Source organism: Artibeus jamaicensis, unplaced genomic scaffold, assembly GCF_021234435.1.
Source record: "Artibeus jamaicensis isolate MK-2021 breed Jamaican fruit bat unplaced genomic scaffold, CSHL_Jam_final contig_415, whole genome shotgun sequence".
Lineage (NCBI taxonomy): Eukaryota > Metazoa > Chordata > Mammalia > Chiroptera > Phyllostomidae > Artibeus > Artibeus jamaicensis.
The window spans coordinates 21,802,950-21,824,809 of NW_026521823.1; the positions used below are offsets into that span (position 1 = coordinate 21,802,950).

A 21,860-nucleotide genomic window follows, 5' to 3' on the forward strand; every position below is an offset into this window, starting at 1 on the left:
TAAGAAAAACTGGTTTTTCTCTGTCATGAGAAGTTCAGGGACATGCAAAAAGGTTCTAGCCACAAGTCCACAGGATAGAACTTGAACTGTGACAACAATGCTATTTAGGTACATTAGAAATATGTCTGCTAGAAAATCCGAGAGAAACCCAGATGTCAGGGAGAGACCACCAAGCCCCTTAAAGAAAATAAGTCCCTGTACAGGAGGGAGAGTGTAGCATGGTGGGCAAGAAGTAGCCTGAGTATCCACAGGGAAGCGCTGGCAGGTGCAGTGAGAGGCGGTGTACGGACACGCACCCTTCCAAACTCAGGCTCAGTCTGCCTAAGCCCTTACACCTGGGCGAAAGGAATTTACCAAAGAATACTCAGGCATCTCCGTCTTTTGGAATCTGAGACTCAGAATTTTAACACAATTGGCAACCCTACATATCTGCTCTCATTCCTAACGCTATTCAAGTTCCAGGGCCACTCTTCTCATCTCTCGCCCTCTCTTTGAAGGAAGTGACAACTGTGTCCAAATGCCAGGAAGGTCTGTAGGCTGTGCCACTGCCGGTCTCAGAGACTGACAGTGCTGCAGTGTACAGGGAGAATTCCAGCCGCCGACAGGACTTGCCGAACAGGAAAACAAAGTAAATAATGTGTCGTCATCACCAATAGTATGAATATAATGGATTCTTGCATGAAGTACCATTTCCCATGACTACTGAGCATCCATTGTCTTTCTTTTTTTTCATGTTCCAAGTCTTTTCATGTTCTGGAGGAACTCTCAGATCACCACACCATTCACAACAGGCGCACATGGAAGATGAGGAACTTTCTTCAATGTTCAACAGTTCATGTTACTCCTAAATCATCCACATATAAGTTTACACTTTGAAACTGTGTGTGACGACCTAGACCTAACAAGGATGAAGCAAAATATCATCTATTTACATTGGCTACTAGGTGGATATTGAACATTAGAAGAAATAATAGTTTTATTTTCATAAATACAATTCAATGACTGAATTTATATTTAGAAAATTAAACTGTCGGTTCAGTTTTAAACTTTGAAATTTATAATACTCATTCCAATTTGAATTTTATCTCAATTTCAATAGATCTTTTTTAATATCACAGAAAAAATGTAAAAAGATTTTACTTTTAAATGTTTACTATATTTTACTATATATAATGCACACTTTTTTGAGAGAAAAAAATTGCCCAAATTTTTCAGAGAAAAATAAGGATATACATTTTACATGGGTAGTATTAATTCTGTACCTACATAAATGTTTTTAATTCTTTTATTTATGCTCATGCGTTAAAAGTGTAACTCTAGAGAAAGCAACATCTGTATGCAAAATTATAACCTGGAATATGATCATTGCTTTTGTTTCCAGATATAAATAAAGAAATCATTGAGTTTAAAAATTAAAATGAAAGATTTTTTTCCCTGAAAGTTTGGGCCAAATACATGGGTATGCTGTATACACAGCAAAATACAGTATGTTATTTTAATTTATATATTTTAATGAATTTAAATTTTGTATCCTGTAAATAAAATTACATTTTATTTTCTCATACTTTAGGTCATTGTGGTTGAGAACAAGCTAAAGTAATGATAGAAAATATAAAATAGTCAAGAGGTTGTACAGTATAGGAAATACAATCAGTAACATTGTAATAATTGTGTACAGTGTCAGGTGGGGACTAGACTTATTGGGGTGATCACTCTGTGTATAATCACTATGTTGTATGCCTGACACTAACATAATGTATGTGTCAACTATAACTGAAAAATTAAAAAAATACAAAATAGAAGTGAAAAATTTTAAAGGCTAAAATTTTAGCCCTAACCAGTGTGGATCAGTTGGTTGGAGTGTTGTCCTATGGACTGAAGTGTCATAGGTTCAAGTCCAGGTCAGAGCACATACTCAGGTTGTGGGTTCAACCACTGGTTGGGCCACACAGAGGAAGGCAGCTAGTCAAAGCTGCTCTCTACTATCCATGTTTCTCTCTCTCTCTCTCTCCCTCCCTCCCTCTTCTTCTCTCTCTCCGAAAGCCATTAAAAAATGTCCTCAGGTGAGGATTAAAAAAGTAATAATGAAACATAAAAAGGCTAAAAATTTTTAATAGAAATTTTGTTTTAATGAAGGGATATTTGTCATGGTAAGGGAACATTTACATAAGTGTATGTTCACTTGATTTATGCTTTAAGTATTTAGACTTTTATATGTGGGTTTCCATTTCATTTTTCCTCTGGGCCTCAGAAATGTTGGAAGCAGCAGTGCCAATGCACCCTAAAAAAGACAGAAGTATGTAGAAAAAACTTAAATGTGAAAGCTGTATCTCTAAGCCCCTAAGCCACTCTGCTGTGTGATTTTTTCTACTCTGTCACCCGAGAGCTTGGGAATAAAACTGAAACAGCAGTATGTCTCAAAGTCTGTTTATGAGACATCTCCCACCCACCACAAGCCCAAGAAAGAGAGAGCTGGGCTCTAGACATAGAGAGCATTTTCCTGTTGACCAAAGGGTGAGAAGAGCATGTGGGTCAGAAGGCAGAGTTCCAGGCCATGGCAACTCAAAGGATAAATAAATACTCCAAGTCACTGGGGGTCAAGTGTGAGTGATAGATGCCAGGCAAAGAAGCAGCAGCCACTCCACAGGCCAACAGGCCAAGACATGAGCTTCGGTGAGGGCACCAGCAGCAGCCAGAGCACAGGGACGGGGTCCCCCAAGCAGTGACTGTGTGACGAGGGCCCCTCTCACCATGGTCTTTAGGAGGAGTACCTGAGTAACACAGTGACCATGACGAGTCTCTCTCAAGACGTGGCTGTTGACCCATGGGACAGGAGGACTACCACCGTGAAAGTCACCTTCCCCTGGTGATTTTCACGAGCTCATGGAATATTCAGCTTCTAGAGACACAAATGAAAATATTGTGTATGAATATGATTTATAAATAATAATGTCCCAAGGCCAGCCTATAAGTTATATAAACTTAGAAATAAATACATTATTAAGCAAAACTAGTCTATTATAAATTTTTCCCTGAATACAATAAAATATCACTTTGAGATACATAGTTTAAAATCTGGAATTTTCAACTTTTTTGTCTCAAACTTAAACTTATGAGGCACTTTAAGAAACCAAAGAGGCTCAACAGATAACTTGGCGAGCCTTAGGCTGGTTCGTTGCAGACATAATAGATAGGTTTTACTTTTCTAGACCATAAATGTCTTAGGCGCCACTTACCCAAAAGGAATAAACACACTTGAGATAGTTGTCTCTGCTCTGAGTCAAACGGAGTGAAGAAAATATGTTATAAAGGATCCTTTCTCAAAGAACCATAAAACTTACCACAATTAGCTTTTTTTCCGGAGGAATTATTCCATTCTTTTGCAACAGTCAACATCCCCTTGAAAATACATGGGAGTTCCCCTCCCTGCACAGGGTCATTGCCTCCCAGGGACAATTCTACTTGGAAACTTAGTGCTCCAGGCACGGGTAAAAATGTGAGAACTTTCCAGAAGAACGTGTTCCGTAAGTCTCCTAACAAGAAGACCCTCTAACTCGCTCAGACACATCCAGGTCTTTCCAACAACCAAAATCCCATTCGGGAGGTGGCCTTCCCAGATGGGTCCACTCTAGGCAGTTAAGGGAAAGAAACTGAGACATGTTTCTCCTCTGCTACTTAGGGAGATTCTTCTCAGACCATTGCAATAGGCACGATATTTACCACGCCTGTTAGCTATCTTAGAACTACTTTTAAGACTCAGGATTTCAGGAGAAATCCTTTAAACAAATTATTCCTCTCTGTGTAGCTGGAGAAGCAGCCCACATCCAAACATCACTTTCCACTTGGAGTGGGAGGACTGGGGAATTTTCCCACTCATCCGCCACCCAATCTTGTTGGCTCTTATGTTAGCTATTCTGAGGGCAGGAACTTTACTTAAAACCACTAAAAGCCAGCATTTAATGAGCATTTACTATATGTTTCACGTTGGACTATGAGTTGGGAACTATAACTATGTTCATTTTACAGGTGAGCATGCTGAGGATTAGAGAGATTAAGTAGGCCCCGCCAAAAACCTGATTTCAGAATCTGCGTGTGCTCTAATTAATTAACCACATGGATTCTCAGAGGCATATTGTTTCACCTTGGAACATTTCTGAAATTGTTAATGTGCCTAATGAAGGAAAGTCCTTTCCAATTAAACCTGACAGCGGTGTTCTTCCCCAGTGGCACGTGAAGTAACCGTGTGTCTCACGGCCTGTAGCATCTTCCTTCTCGAGACCCGGCACCGCCTCCCGTCTTAGCCACACTCAGTTCCCCCGGTGGACCCGACCCCGTCCTGCGACAGTGGAGGCATTCAATGACTCCTCCTTTCCCTTTCACTTACCCCCTTACCCCAGTTTTATTGAGATGTAATCAACATTCAACACTGTATTACTTTAAGGTATACACATAATGATTTGATGTGTTTATGTTGAGAAACAATCACCACAGTAAGTGTAATGAACAATTATCACTTCACATACAGTTTTTTTCTTATAATGAGAACTTTTAGGATTCACTCCTTTAGCAACTTTTAAATGTACAATACTGCATTATTAACTATGGTCGCCATGATGTACATTACACGCTGCACAGGACTTTTTGTCTTATAACTGGATGTTTGTGCCTTAGGACCACCTTCACCCACTTTGCCTGTCCTCCACCCCTCACCTCTGACAATCACCGATCTGTTCTCTGTTTCTGAGTTTAGTTTTTTAAAGATACCACCTATGGCTCTGGCTGGCTGGATGGCTCTGTTGGAGCGTCCATCCTGTGCACTGAAAGTTGCAGGACTGATACCCACCAAGGGCACATACCTGAGTTGCAGATTCAGTCCCTGGCCAGGGCGTGTGCAGGAGGTGGCAATCAATGTCTCTCTCTCTCTCTCTCTCGCTCCCTCTCCACCTCCTCTCTTTCTAAAACAATGAAAAAATAGCCTCAGGTGAGGTAAATATTTAAAAAACTAAATAAGGATGCCATATACAAAGGAGATCATACAGTATTTATCTTTCTGTCTGACTTATCTGACTTAGCATAATACTCTCAGCAGCCGAGTATGTTGTTGCCAATGGCCAGGCTTCCTTTTTTATGGTGGAATAATATTCCAATGTATGTGGGTGCATGTGTGTGTGTAAATGTACTTCAAGCCTCTTATCAAGGAGGACGTGTATATTTGACACTTTTTTACCCATTAATCTGTCAATAGACATTTAGATTGCTTCCACTGGTTCCACTGATTAGGAACCTACTTGTAATGGGTCAGCTATTGTAAATATAGCTGCAATGAACATGGAGATGCAGATATCTTTTTGAAATAGTGACTTCCCTTTCTCTAGATACAAATCCAGAAGTAGAATTGCTGGGTCATGTGGTAGTTCTATTTTTAATTTTTGAGGAAACCCCATGCTGTTTTCCATAGTGGCATCATCAGTTTATGTTCCCGCCCGCAGTGCAGAATGATTCCGTTTTCTCCATATTCAATAACTCCTACATTTAAAAACATGTGCATTTAAGCATTACCGAGTAACATGCAGTGTAAGGGAGGAAGGGACTGCTAGCTGTCTATGATATCTCTCCTCCCCCACTTCCTTAATGACTGGGCACTGCTATTTAGCTCCGCCCCTGACCACCAGGAATAAAGAGTGTATTTTCCAGCTCCTTTGCTGGTCAGTGTGTTCAGGGGATTCAGTTCTGGACAATGGGGGAAAAGCAGAGGTGTTGCATTTTCTAAAAAATGTCTTTAGAGGGAGAAAGCATACCCTTCTTTACCCCTCTTCAGCCCCACTGCCTAAAACTAGAAATGGTGACCAACGCAGTGACAGGTCTCTGGGATCATGTGACTAAGGGCAGCACCTTAGGAATTTGAGAGCCTATAGCAGGGAGCAGGGAGTGGTCCAGACCCCTGATGAACAGGGGATACACCGCGCCAGCCACGGAATACTTCCCTTCTAACTTCTTACCAGAGAGAAAATACCATGTGCATTTAGGCGACTTTTAAGTTTAGGTCCTCTGTCATGTACAGATGGATGTCATCCTTTCTGATACAGAAGGTAGGACCTGAGGAATGAGTGGGGATTTCTGAAACTTCCTGTGAAATTGGCAATTGGCTCCAAGTAACCTGGGAGAATGTAACTTCTAGAGGCCTCCAGAATCCTGGGCCTATATTTACCAAGTGAACCCATCTGAACCCAAGCCTGAAGCCGGATTCATGGGCTACTGTAGGGCTTCTCCATTGCCTGTCCTTTCAGAGTGATACCAGGCCTCTCTTTCCATCAACCTGCTTGCCCTGTGATTTGGGTGCTAACGTTCGCATATTCCCAGGAGTTTATTACACGACCTTGTAATCTGGCACAAGAGTCACTACTGTGCAGTCATATTTATAATTCAGGCCCCAGAGCATTTAATACTCACTCTAAAGCTCAGACAAAAAGGACAAAATACTTGGGTGACGTGTTGTGTGGAAGATCGAGCGGGCTTGTCACGTCCACAGCAGCTCTCCTCCCTCGCCAGTGCACACTGCACTGTGCACAGTCTTTTTCATCCCTGGACACTCAGCACCCCCATGTCTCCACCTGGGCAAAGATCCCACCCCAGGCAGCGTTTGCGGCTCCCTACTCCATCCATTCAAATAGATGGGGCAGGTTGGTCCGCCTACTCCAGCATCTTTCCTGGACCCCCAACAACTTCCCAGATGCCCTATCATCCCTTCCTTCATATACCACCGATGAAAGCTTTATAACAGTCATGCAGGTTTGTTCTGGTAAGGAAAGCTAGACTACAAATTCAAGTGCAAATATAATGAAAATGACCTGGAGAGACCCTCATTTACATATTATCAACAAACAAGAATCATTCTAACTAAGCTTTAAAACTGTACTGCAATATCTCTTTAAAGGTAGCAGTTGCATTCGACTGAGGGGAAGCCAAGACATACGTTTCCCATGGTGCCGCGGAGTAAATCTGCCACGTCTGTGGGAAGTTAACCTTCCCACTCTGGGTTTAGGAGACTTTAAAGGCATGCAACGCACACACACACTAGCACCTCCAAATTACCTGGCTAAATGCGCTTTTATGGAGGCTGTTGTCAGATGAAATTTAAAGACAAGCAAACAAGTTGACTAAATGAAAACCTGTAAAAGGTGGAGAGAAAACAGCCCCTGAGGGGAAAATGAAAAGGACTCAATCTCATTTATATGGCCTGTGGCGGCCTTGTAGGCCCAGTGGGCGAACTAAGTACAAATTTCACTTCTTGAGACTTGCAGTCTTCACCTCCTTCCCTAGCACCTTTGTCTTAATTTAATAGTTGACTTATTACAACTCTCATTTTCCATCTTCAACAATACTCCCCCACCCCTTCCTGTCCCCCAAAAGGAAACTACACCTTCGGATCTTGAAATGTGCTGTACTTCTTGCCACACCGTCCCCACTACCTACCAAGCAGACTCTCCACCTCTGTTGGAACAGCCACTTACCTTTAAGAGACAGGAAGCTGGGGTGCAGGGACATTGCCATACACTTAGAGTAAGCTAATAAATCTCAGTCTGCAAATATAAACAACCCATCTGCCACCCATGAGACCGGGAAGCCAATGGGGCATAAGAAACCATAATCCACCGACGTCAAAGTCCAAATCACAGGGCAGCGTGAGTAAATTGGGGACCGGAGGTCACCTTGAGAAGGCAGCTCCGCCTAGAATCCCCACGGCTGCCTCAGGTCCAGGCAACAATCCCTGCAGCAATCCCAACAACACAGACTGAGGCCTCGACCCGGGGCCCAGGATGGTTCTGTATTAGTTAGAGCTCTCTAGAGAAATAGAACCAATAGAATGTATGCACATAGAAAGAGATTTATTTAAGTAATTGGCTCCGTGATTGTGGGAACTGGCAAGTCAAAATTTTGCAGGACAGACTGGCAGGCTGGAAATTTCAGCAGGAGCTGATGCCGCAGTCGTCTTCAGTCCAAAGACAGGCTGGAAACAGACTTCCTTCTCTTCTGGAGACCTTAGTCTTTTCTCTGAAGACCTTCAACTGATTTGGATGAGGCCCACCCACATTATGGAGGGTAGTCTGCTTTCCTACCAGTGTACTCATCTAAATGTTAAACATATCACGGCATTATGTAGACTCGTGTTTGACCAAACAACTGGGCACCACAGCATAGCCAAGTTGACACATTAGGATTAACCACCACCAAGCCTGGACTCCCCCCAGTATGCCCCGAGCACTGCCCCCTGCTCTCCAGGTCACACAGACTGGGAGCTGATCCATCCTCCACAGTACAAGGGCAACTCTGATGGTCCCATCCCAAACACTGGAGAAGGGACTAAAGCCCCAGAGATGTTTTAGCCAGCCCAGACCCCCGGGGCAGGTCTCTCCACCCCAGGACAAGGAGAGCAGGGTTTTTGTTCCCTGTACCTCTACATAGGTTCCTACGGAACCCCTCACCTCACCACCACCCTGAGCAAGGGAGCTGAACCGAATGATTGAAACAGTCACAAAGTTCACCTCTCAAATAATTTTGTGCTATGTCTCTTGAACAGTCAAACAGAGTGGTCTTAAATATTTATGAATAACTCAGAGATCTCCAGATTGGCATCATTTTTCTGAAAAAAAAATTAGTTTAAACATATCAAAATTTATAATATCAGGAAATATGTTCATTTAACCTCTAAGTTTACTCTTCATTTCAGAAATAAAGCCTTTCCCTTTTCCTGCTTTTGGTCACAGAAATAAATTATAGCAGTAAGAAAACACAGACAAAGAAGATATATTCCAGGCTCAGGAGCTCCGTGAAGTGGGCCCCTGGAGCCACAGGGCCAGTGGGGAGGGAAAGAGCCCCAAAAACAAAATGAGAAAAGGCGCTGAGAGCTCAGCACGCCCTTCCCTGCAGTGGGCATCGCTTTCACGCGCAGAGGGTTCATCAGGAGCTCAGAGGCTGAGGGAGGGGAAGGCCATTCAACAGGGTTAAAAACAAAACAGCAACAATGGCATTACCACAAGGGATTCAATTTTCCAAATACTTATTCATTCTGTAGCAAGACAATGCAAGCAACTGTAGCATCATAAATGAGTTATGTAGATCCTAGCAGTGCTGTTGAAATTACATTAGTTCCTCTATTCTAAGTACAACGGATTGTTCAGATGGTGACGGACGGCTGCAGACAGCACCCAAGGAGCCTGGAGTTAATAAGGAAGTGGCCCCGTGTCGGCTTTATGCTGGTCGGTTCCCCCCACCCCCAAGAGGGAAGCTGGGTAGCGTGAACAACTGATGTTGTCTGCCTTGTTAGCATCACTGGTAATTAACCCACACTCAGCATCAAGGGTACACTAAGGGCTTACCAGAGACCAAGGCCACCCAGTAGGCACTTGGCCTAATTCCAGGCCCAGTACTTCAACAAAAATTGACCACCAGAAAATCTATAGCAAGGCGGTGTAGACCTGCCTCATCAGACTGAGAATTGCCGGGATACACAGCAGGAAAAAGAAGTGGCCAGAAAAGACCTTGAGAAAGAAAAACAGATTTTTGAAAATGTGTCATTTTCTTTCTTCACCCATTGACCTCTTTTGTAGGACTTTTGCAACAAAGGGATAATTACTTAGAGAAATGACTCACAGTAATGCTAGAGAAAAGACCTAGAAATTATTAAAGATTTCTCGTTGAATAGAAAAGTTTCGATTTCTGGGGAATGGAAAAGTTGTACTCAGTGGTGAAATTGAAAACTAACAATAGCCCCATGGCCACACCTTGAATTCGACATACAAAGGAAATTTCCTTAACAAATAAGAAGTTCACATCTTGTTTTCCAGTAGGTCGTTTTGCCCAAAATCAAATCCCTGGTGAGCTACCCCTGTGACTTTAAACAGCTCATTTAACTTCTGTGTCTCAGCCTCCTCATTTGTAAAAGGCAGTTAACAAGAAAACCAGCCCGAGAGGGTTGTTGTGCAGATTTTGTGAAATAACACACGTAAAACTGCCCAGCACGTTACCTGCCACATCACAGGTACCCCATAAATGTTAACTGTAACTACAGTGGGAGAGCACTTTGTAAACTGTCAAGTCTGACGCAAACACAGGTTACCATGCCTGGTTACAGAAACAGCTTATAATTGCTTCCAGATAACATGTTTCCTCTCGGTAAACAGACCCAAGTGACAAAACATGTCCTGTCATTTTGCATTTCCTGTCTGACTGCTGGAAGCTGAAGCAGCAGGGAGGAGCACTCCATGGTGGGGAGGGGAGGGGGGTAGGAGGGAAGAGGGGCAGGCTGCAACCTCCCTCTACCATTTTAACTGAGGGGAAGAGTCTTCTCCTTGAAAAAGTCATTCTGTTGCTAATACAGCCACCATTTTCACCTTGCAATGCATATTAACCCTTTAAAAAATGTTGGACAAGAAGGAGAACTCCTGGCAACATTAGGTGTTTGGGAGCCCACCACGAAACTGCAAGAATGATGTGCTCACCACTGTCGCCTCTCCTTCCCCTCCCCCCTCCCACTCACACCCTCAGATGGAGTTCTGGTGTCCACACACAGCGGGACACGGCCAGGCAGTCTATTCTGCTGCTGAAGTGGAGGCCTAAGGCCAGGCGACATGGATTCAAATGCTGTGGGACTTTGAGAAAGTTACCTTACCTCTCTGTACCTCAGTTTCCTCATCTATTAAATGCAGATCATGGAAAGCCTTACATCAAAGGTTTGCTGTGAAGATTAATGTGGTAGTGTATGTAAAAAGATACAGGTGATCAATAAAGATGAGCTATTAGAATCATCATCATCATTGCCACCTTCATCACCATCTCTGCCATTATTATATACAAGCCTCTTTCCCCTAAAAGCATCCACCCGTAAGTGGGACAGGTCAGCAACCTCTCTGTTACACTGCCAAGTGTTCTTCTATGGCAACCAATAACACTAAGTGACAGAGAATAAGAGGACAAATGCAGATGGGTCACAAAGGCACTACCCAAGAGGCCTGAAGTAGAATAACTCACATGCACAAAAGGGGTCTAGCACTGTGGTGTTGCGTGGGGAATGAAAGACCATGTCCTTGAACTCACTAACATTTAATATTTAGTACAACAGAACGTTATTTCAGATTGACTCATCTGAGCTTCAGGGCCAGCCGCCGAGTTTCCCAGATGAAGAAAGTAGGGCCCGGTGGTAAATAACTTGCCCCACGAGTTCACATCAGAGACGAGAACCCAAGTCTCTGGGTCCAGTCCAGAGCTCTTCCACAAGTGCCCGGATCACTGACAACTTATACAAACTGATTCAGAGAAGCAGAGAGAGGCAGGCTCAGCTCAGGGTCTCACTCACCAGGGACTCTCCCAGCGGCACTTGTCAGTCAGCTGACATTTTCTCCTTCCTCTCATCATTTCCTTCTCAGCCAGTTAGTTCCTCTTCCCTTCCTAGGACCCAGCCGGCCTTGCAAGGACTAACATGCAGCACTAACATGGCTTTAGCAATAAAATGTGGGTCCCCAGGGTCAAAGCTCTTCCCCTGCCTATCTCCTCTCTCCTTTACACAGCTATGGATCCTCTCTGTTCTGGTTCTTTCCACCCAGGCCCTTTGATCACTAACCCTATGGACTATCCTGGGAGCTCGTATTTCCCTGTTCACCCTCCCTTCTCCCTTTCCACCTTTGCCCCCTCCCTCTGCATGAAATGACTCTCTTCCCCGCACCCCTACCCTTGTTACCTGGTTATTGCTCCCTCTCTAGTAAATCTGAAGTCTAGCATCTCTAGCTCAGTATCTTTCTGAATCACTCCCTCCCACTGCCCAGATGGGATCCAAACACTTCTCTTCCTGGTCCCCATGTGTGTATTTCTTCTACTTAACACACTTTTTCCACTTCCACAGAACCTAGAACTCTTTGAGGGCAGTGACCATCCGCTTTCACATCCTTGGGACATAGCACAGTGCCTGGCCCCGTACTAGACTGCCAGTAAATATTTAATGAAAGTAACACGAGTAAAAACGTACCAACTATTTCATTTAGGTCAAACTGTCATTGTTTGCATGTCAGTGACTTAAAACCCGCTCACCAGTTTCTTTATTGATGAAACCTCCTTTCCTGTTCTCCTCACTCTGATTTCCATACGCCCTCTCCTGAGACATCCTCTCTTCTCTCTCTTTCTTCCAAAATCTACAGTTTCAAAATGAACCTCTCAACTCCAGGGGTTAAGAGAGACCTGAAGTCACAATGTGGAATCAAATAGGAAGTGCAGTTCTTGCCGCGATAAAGGTGCTGAACTGACAGTAGAGCGCCCCTTGCTCATGCCGCTGAGTGAAGGTGACCTTGAAAGCCACGCCTCCACCCACCCTCAGGTTCACTCACCCCACTGGACACATGCACTGCCCAAGAAGCAAACTCGGTCTCCCCCTGCACTCCTTCTTCTAGTTGTCCTCCTGCTTTTTTCCTCCAAACTGCAGCCCTGCCTACTCATTCCAGCCCTCAGCTGTTGTGGCCTTACCTGCTGTCTCACTGGGAACACAGAATCCACCCCCCCAAAATTCCCATGATCTTGCACCTCCACACATGTGTCCTATGCATCCACACTGCACCCTTAGGCTCTGCTTCTCTCCTGCAAAAGGCTAACGCTTCCCCGCGTGCACTAGATCCCAGCCCTTGCTGACTCCTCTAGGGCATTTCTTCAGCCATTCTCTCCTCGCCTTCACCAGCAGCATCAGCTTTTCCCTCTGACACTGGGTAGTCCATCAGAATCAACACGCTCCTTTCCTTCCACCTTAAGAAAAAAACAACTTCTACCCCGTTGCTTCCACATTTTGTCTTTCCTTTTCAGAAGCTTCCCCAAAAGCTGTCATGAGCAGTGTTTTTTTAATCATTTTTAAAATTGCTCAATTACAATTGACATGCAATATTATATTAGTTTTAGGTACACAACCCAGTGATTAAACATTTATATGACTTACCCTGATAAACAATTACCCAATGATTACCCTGATAAACCTAGTACCCATCTGACGCCATACATAGTTATTACAAATTCCCTATGCTGTGCTTTACGTCTGTACTTTGACTATTCTGTGACTACCAATTTGTGGCTCTTAATCCCTTCACGTTTTTTACCCTGTGCCCCAACCCCTCAGCTCATTCTCCGTATCTATGAGTCTGTTTCTGCTCTGCCTGTTCATTTATTTGTTTTTCAGATTCCACATAGAAGTGAAATCATATGGCATTTGTCTTGCTCTGTCTGAATTATTTCACTCAGCACAACACCCTCTAGGTCCATCCAGGTTGTTGCAGATGCAAGATTTCATTCTTTCTTATGGCTGAGTCACGGTTCGGCGTGTCTGTGCACTGCTTCCTCTTCATCCATTCACCGACCAATGGGCACTGAGGCTGCTTCCAGGCCCTGGCTGTCGTCAGTACTGCCCCAATGAACGCATGGTTGCATATGTCTTTTTTATTTAGTGTTCTCGATTTCTTCAGATAAATAATCAGCAGTGAAATTGCTGGGTCCTTCTTTGTCGCTTGTTGTAGCCTTCGTTTTAAAGTCTGTTTTATTGGGTATAAGTAATGCTACCCCATGAGCAGTGTTACCAACTCAACTTGTTCTGTTTGCGTCTTGAATCCACTCCATTCATACTCTTATTCCTACACTTCATCAGGCCCCCCTTCCCTCCTCACTGCTAAAGTTATCATCCAATCTCTGTCTTTGTCTCCTTGACTTTTCAGCAGCATTTGAGACAGCGGGCATCTGTCTTCCTCTAACACCTCCCTCACTGGCTTCGAGGATACTCACTCTCCTGGACTTCCTCCTATTTGTCAGGACACTCACTCCACCCTGAACTTTCCTGTTTCCTCTTCATTTCTTAAATCTCTAAATATTGGAGTAGTCCAAGCTCAGCTTGAATTTTCTCTTTTCTCTACCCTCACTCCCTTAGTAATCTCATCTAGATTTAGAACTTAAACCGCCATTTTTTCATGCCGATGACTTCCAAAGATGTCAAATGGGTATCTTAAACCTCTTGTGTCTAAAACTGAACTCTCATATATACTTCAAGATTACCATCTTTACTAGTTAATTGTAACTCAATTCTTTCAGTTCCTCGGGCCAAAACTCTTGGAATCATCTTTAACTTCTTTTCCTACTACACCCCACATCAACTCTCTCAGCAAATTCTACTGACTCCACTTATTTTTTTTGTTTTCATCAGCATCTTCTATCATTATTAAAGGGCTCGAAGCCTTACACAAATACAGAAATTCCCAAGGAGCCACAGATACTATCAAGAATGCCAAAGAACCCCGAAGCCCCCAAGGAAGAACCACAACTCCGACTGCCCCTCAAGCCCTATTCATTTTCGGCCCCCCACAATGCTTCTGCCCTACCCCACCTCAACTTGTAATATTCCTTAACTTTTCGTTTTGAAATAGTAACATATTCACGAAGTGGCGGAGGTAGTACAGTGATCTCAGGTATCCTTCAAGCAGTTTCTGTCCATGTGACATCTTATATAACGACAGCATGATACGAAACCAAGAAACTAGTGCTGTGCGTGTATAGCTCCAGGTCATTTAATCATCAATGTAGATTCCTGTAACCACACTACAATCGAGATGCAGAACTCTTCTATCACAACGAAGAACCTTCATGTGTGATGGTTTTGTACTCATATAAAGCCCTCATCTCGGCCAGCTGCTAATCTGTTTTCCATCTCTTTACTTTTGTCATTTTGACTAATGTTACAGAAATTCAGCCAGATACAGTAGTCTGCCTTGCCACATGGACTACATTCCAAGACTCCCAGCAGGCCTCTGAAACCATGAACAGTACAGAACCCTTCATATTCTGTCTTCATATACACATACACGCATGTCTATGATAAATTTTAATTGAGAAATTAAGCACAGTAAGAGATTAACAACAACTGTTTTAGGAACCACCAAACTACTTTCCAGAGTAGCTATATCATTTTACATTCCGAAATGTTTCCAGAACCCAACCACTGCCCTCCACCAGGTCAGCACTCTGACCCATGTTCTCTCCCTACCCCTCCAGTCTGTTGTCAACCCCAGGGATCCCGGTAAATGGAAAATCAGCTTGTGGCGCTCCTCTGCCTGTGACCATACAGTAGCCTGCCACGCCACTCCAAGTAAAGCCAGATTTATTACTACGACCTCTGTAATGTGCCTCTTCCCTACCCTCAGACTCCATGTCCAATTATTCTCCCCACCGCTCACTTCCCTCCAGCTATGACAATGGCTCCCCTGCTCTGCCCTACCTGTGCCAAGAACTCTCATGTCTCCTTTGCATTTGCTGTTCCCTCAGCCTGGGACGCCCTTCAGATCATCCCCACACTCCTTCAGGTCATTATCCAACCATCTCTCTCAGCAACACTTCCCTAACCACTTTCTTACCCATCTTCCTGGCTTTGTTTTTCCCCTTAATACATCATCACCACCTAACATGCCACACACACTACTTATATCCTCATTCTTTTCTCTCACCCTTCACTAGAATGCACATACCTTGAAGACAGAGACTTGTGTCTGTTCTATTCACTGTTGAATCTCCAGTGTCTGGAATAATTTCTGGTATATGATAGATGCTCAATAAATATGTTTTAAGGGAATGAATGGATAGGTGAATAAACAATCACTAGCTAGAAAAGTATGATTGCCAGCATTTCATATTTGTTTTCAATGCCCCTGTGAAGGATGCCATTCAGGGCAAATTAAAACGGAGGCCAGAACAAAGCACCAAAAGCAAAAGGGTCCTGGAAAATAACAACAAATACATCTTGGAAGCAGGCATACCCATAGTGCACTGGGGCAAAGGCTACGCAGTTCTGTGTCACTAGGTCAAAACTCCGGAGCTACCCCAGTTCTAAGGCGTCGCATTGGAACACGCAGCTCAGGAAGCTAAACAGGAAGCTGGAAGTGCACTCCCTGATGACCCGGAGAGCAAGGCCACGTACAACTTCCATGCACCCGTGGTTGTCTGTCCAAACACAGAGACAGAATCCTTCACACCTACAGGAACTGTTCCTCAAAGCCTGAAAAAATAACATCTCACCTTATTACCCACTGTGTTAAACTTTGGAACCAACTTTCTGCTTGGTAAGAGATAGAAATTAACCCAAAACAACAGGCAAATGGTTGACAGCAGCATAAGGAAGTTCAAAGCCAATGAGGGGAGCTTGTGCCCAGGCTGACAGACACCAATGTATGGTAGAAAAAAATTCTGAGTAGGTTAATTTATATTTTACTAACTGATAACAACTGCTATTTTTTTTTTTTTTTTTGGTGCTTGCTATGAAAACAACCAACAACACTGAGAGGCAGACACTGTAATGGGCCTCAGATTATGGAGTGTTAGTAACACGCCCAAAGACCCACAGCCAGGGAATGAGGCCCCTGGGCTAGAACCCAGGCCACTGTACTCTATGGTTTGTGTCCTTCACTCCGCCTCTCCACTCCATGCTAACATTGGCTAAAGCATGTTACCTCCATTATCTCACCAAATGTTTATAACCACCCCAAAGAGGTAACAGAAGAGGAAATGGAAGCTGAGAGAGATGACATAAGTAGCCTGAAAAATGGTAGAGAGGTTTGGTTTTTAGTTTTCAGATTTTATTTATTTATTTTTAGACAGAGGGGGAGGGAGGAAGAGCAGGAAAGAAACATCAATGTCTGGTTGCCTCTTGTGTGCCCCTCCACAATGGGGACCTGGCCTGCAATCCAGGCATGAACCCTGACTGGGAATCGAACTGGTGATCTTTTGGTTTGCAGTCCCACACTCAATCCACTGAGCCGCACCAACCAGGGCAGGAAGAGCGAGTTTCAAACACAGGTTTTCCCGGCTCTTGCAGCCCATCTGTGTGGCCTCTTCTGGCCTCTGTTCTCTTTTCCTGTTCCCTGGCAGGAGGGGAGGCTGCTGTCTACGGCTGCCCATCCTTACCACCCGCTCCCAGCCTTCAAGGCCACACACACAAATTAACCTTTCCTTCAAAACACATCTCCCTCAATTATGTCAGGAAGGAAAAGTGATTCCTTTATTACTGAGGCATTCCTTTTAATAGAGTCTACCACTCAACTCAAATCAAGTTCTTGTTATGCAGGCTCCATATACACTCAGACAGAATCTCAGAGAACATTATGGAAATATGTTTGAATGGGGAGGGGGTGGTAACTCACCTCTTTCTTACAGACCACAAATCACTCCTCCCTGAGCGGTTGTCTTTGTCTACAACCAAGCTGGCTAAAGCCACACAAAAGCACACACGAGCTGTGTAGCCTCTGACAAACCATGTCATCTCTCTGTACCTCAATGTCCCATGTACGAAGGGGTATAAAAACATACCTACTTCGTGGGATGTGAGAGAATTGGTTGAGCTATGTACAGAAAACAATGCTTCAAAAAGTCCCTGGCACAAGGTAAGCGCTGTGTAAATGTTTGTCATTGCTATAACTAGTAAATGCTCTGTTCACCTCCTGTCATGAAATGAGACAGGCTTTCTCCCGCTCTCGAGTCCCGAAATCCTCTCAACCTAGAGATACTCTGCCACCAGTGTTCAAGGAAACTTGTTTTCTGCCTCATGGAGGGGAGAATTGGGTTGATTTATTAATACTTGCTATTTATATAGTGTTTTTCCTCCTTTTTTCCCCATTTCTTATTACAGTTTACATTCAATATTATTTTGTATTAGTTACAGGTATATAGCATAGTGGTTAGACAATCATATACTTTACAAAGTGTTCCGCCAGACATTTTTAGTAGTGTTTTTTTTTTCCTTAAAAGACTTATGTGCAACTAACATTTCTCTCCATGAGACTAAACAAAGAAAGATTCTTGAAAGGGAAGTTTTGAAGGAAATGTCATGGACCTCATTTTCAGCACCAGCCAAGCTGGTTGAAGGGTGTTTAACGAGAGAAAGGGGGAACAGACTACTACAAAACAAGAACTTCCACAGGACAAGAAAATACACCATGTGCAAATGGGGAAAAGGGGCTATTTTACATGTATCAGGACTTCAGAATAAATTTGTACTACTCTGAATGCTTTGCATGCTGCTTCTTAGGCTTTTAAAAAAATATTAAAGGGAAGAAAAAGAGAAAAAAACCGTGCAATTTTTAAAAAAAGCATTCTTTGTTTACGTAACTTCTGCTGCAGAGGTATAGCAGAAAGAGACGTGAAGACATGTTATCCCGTCTCACTGCACAATCCATGAACAATTTTCACCTCACTTGATAGAAACTTCTATGTTTCCTCCTGCTTTTTCAGGGAACAGTTTCTCTTCCTCATTCAGAATCTACTTCCAGAGCCCTGAGTTTCAAATTATTCACATTTAACTCTTGCCTAACTGAGCACACTGAGAAAAGTTCTGAAACTTCGAGACAGGGAGTCCCGCTCCCTGCAACGCCAGAAAGACCTGAATACATGCTTCCACAGGAACTCACTGCAGTAACGCACAACCCTGGGGCACCCGCTGCAATCTCAGATGAAAGGACATGATCGGGAAATTAGGAAAGAACCACGGTCGGTCGGGGTGAAGAGTTTTCCTAAGCAGCGCATCAGAAGGCACTCTGCTTCCCGAGAGTCTGAGGACACCGGGGAGCGCTAGCCCGCTGAGCTGAGCGAGCTCTATCCAGCCAGTCTAAACTCCCCTTAAGTATCAGTCCAAATAAAAGATCAGCTTTTGCACCTACACACTTTTCCTTTCCAGACGTCTGGCCTGTATTCGACAGAAAAAAACATTGGGCTACTTTCTGTTGGGGGCCCTGTGGTTCTGCTCCATGAGTAAGACATGTCAGGCTGGTGGCTCCATCTCAGATGACAAGTCAATGGGGCCTGTCTGGAGCCACGTCCTCCACGCTGTCACTGCTCTCACCATGCCCTTGATTGTTTGGAGTAGACTGCCCCTTGGCAAATAGAACAGCAATTGCTTTGATGTGTTTTATTACATGTCTTGTTCACAGGCACAGGTAAATAGAGCTGTGTCCAAAAAAGCAGAGGCTATTGCATTTTCCTCATTAGATTGAGTGATTGCCTAATTATGGGCGGCCTTAAGCCTATGTTGGCCGGATTTAGTTGGGCAAGATTTGTGTTGCTAGTTGAATCCGGAGAAAACATATGCTGACTTTGAGTTTTGCATTTACTCCCTGTAGCTTTCTTTGGTTCCAAGAATTCCCAAGTCATTGCTCTTAGGTTTAGAGGATTAGCTCATTATTTTAATAAGGCCAGAGTCATTAATCCATTCATTTCCTAGTTAGTGTCACTCACTTCTATGATTCAAAACTACAGAACTGACTGGAGACTACCAGAAAGACCAACTCGGGAAAACGTGGCTGTTCATAAATGTGGCTTTACGAAAAAGATCAGCATAAGTCCACCCTTTTAAGAGAAAACAATTCAAAGGTACCCATCCTTAAAAAAATTAAAAAAGGTGGCTTTTTGTGTGTAAACAGTTGTATCGAATATAGAAGAGTTCCCATAAGGGTGCCATTCGCCCAGTGTGGAGGTACAACTCCAAACCAGTACGTGTACTAATACCTAATATTTACAATTCATATCTACAGTGTCAAAAGTTCAGAATCTAGTATGCACACAAGTCACGATATCAGCAAAGCTTTCAGAGATTTTCTCTATGGTTATGAAATGCTGTGATGTTGGCTCTGCCCATAGCATAGTTATGACAAAGTTTAGCATGCCATCAGAAATTGATCCTACCAATAAACTTCACATTAAAGTTTTTGACCAATAAAGATCACTTTTAACATGCAAATTTAGAGGTTAAAGTAGGTATTTCCATATTAAAACAGACAGAAGGGCAGAGGTCCAGGCCCAAGGGCATGGCCCAGCCTGTTCCACAGGCAGACATCTCCCTACCGTGAAGATGGATTAATCGATCCCTCTGCCAAATGCCATGGACCACTCAACTCATGCAACCAAGTCTCCAGATTATAAGAACATCTGTGGATTGTCTATAGGGATAAGATGCACTTGCCTGCCAATACCGGTGCTCATTTATTCACTGAATTCAACAGATAGGCATTACCTGCCCATTTCAGTCTTAGAAATACAGTATCCTCGTGGAGCTTGAACTGTAGACATTGATCAATGATTTATATAAATATACATAAAATACCAGTTATGATAAATGCTATGAACGCAAGGTAGGTAGTACTAAAAGAACAGAAAATAATTCAAACATATCAGTATTGTTATTTATACTGATCAGGTAGAAAGAAACATAATATTTAACTTTTGGAGTTCTTGTGGAAATTAAATGTAATATGTATATATAAACATATATTTAAACTCAACATACTTAGATAAATACAAGGATTGTTTTACTAGAGTGGATAGGCTAAGCTATGCTGCAGAATAAGTAATACAGAAAATATCAGTAACTAAATACATCAAAGGTTTATTTCTCATTCAGGCAAAATCACCAGTAAGTCTGGCAGCTGTCCAGGGCAGCCCCCTTCCAGCAGTTAATCAGGACTCCACTGTACTTGTATCTTGAGGCTCCAACATCCCGAGATGTGGCCTCTAGATCACAGAGGCAATGAAGACCCTTCGAGGGAAGGATCTCAGTCATGCCCTGACTCTAAAATTCTCCACCTTCCTGCAAAGGCACCAATAAACATGGGGGGAGAACATGGTTACTTGGCCCCAGGTGGGAACAGCATGGCCCTGGGATAAGTTATCTAACTTTTCTGAGACCATTTTCTTATTGAAGTGGGAAGGGTGATATAAGCCCTCTCACAAGGTACAGAGGATCAATGTGAAGACCTTCTATGCAGTGAGGAGCCGTAGAAAAGGGTATTTCTACTATTTCAGCCACCACCACTAAGGGGAAGAATAAAATTGAGCTGAGTCATGGCAGGTCTAGACTAGTTTCTTTTCTTTTTTCTTTTTTTTTTAAGATTTTATTCATTTTCAGAGAAAGGGAAGGAGAAAGAAAGGAAGAGAAACACCACTGCATGGTTGCCTCTCACATGCTTTGACCTGGGGGCCTGGCTGGGAATCTAACCAGCAAGTCTTTGGTTCACAGGCCAGTACTCAATCCACTGAGCCACAGCACCCAGGGCTGGACTAGTTTCTTTTGATGCAATAGGCCAGCTAGTCTGGCCAGGCATCCACAATTACAGCATCCTGCATCATGTCACTCAGAGGAAGGTGGCTGGAAACACCACTGAAGCAAACCAGGCCCTGGCCCTCCCCTCCCCTCCTGAAAAGCAGTTTGACTTCTGGGTCACTGCACATTTAGCTAATTTTTCTACTGGGCTAGTCTGAAATTGTCTAATTAGGTTAACATACCCAGTTTTTTTTTTGAGGGGGTGGGGTGGGGTGGAGTGGGGTGGAGGGCGGTTGGCTGAAATTACCTAGTTACCTAAGTACTTTCTCAGAGAAAGTCCTGGGTCAGAGAAAAGGTGTATTATTTGTTAACTGGTATTATTAGTCTCTGTCTGACCATTACGGAGCCAATGACCCTGATCTAAATTACAATACCTTTTTCTCCCTAACTAAAAGCCATGAAACCCATAAAGATCCAGAATCCCTGGTTAACATTATGGCTCCCGACTGTCATTGTTACGTTGGAAACTCTGGTGGTATTGATCTATTTGAGAAGTAATGTATCAATTTATACCCTTTTAAGCAACCATCCTCAGCACCAGTAGATCTGCTTAATATGCTCCCTTTTTTGTTTTGGTGACAGATACAACCAGTAGGTGCACAGCATGACAAATGTACAATCAGGACCTTGGGAAAATGATGGGAGGCTTTTATCATGGGCTTTCGTGCCCTATCTGCCCGTGCAGGCTATGCACAGCCAGAACAAAGAAGCA

The 21,860-nt window shown here is 43.5% G+C and overlaps 1 long non-coding RNA gene across 1 annotated transcript; it reads right to left on the bottom strand.

Moving 5' to 3' along the window:
- Nucleotides 1–2,143: 2,143 nt before the first annotated feature.
- LOC128627475 (uncharacterized) lies at nucleotides 2,144–3,275 on the bottom strand. The gene is made up of 3 exons (XR_008391650.1): nucleotides 3,237–3,275; nucleotides 2,772–2,899; nucleotides 2,144–2,281 (listed from the first exon to the last, which is right to left on the bottom strand). It is a non-coding gene; the product is annotated as an uncharacterized LOC128627475 (long non-coding RNA).
- Nucleotides 3,276–21,860: the final 18,585 nt, after the last annotated feature.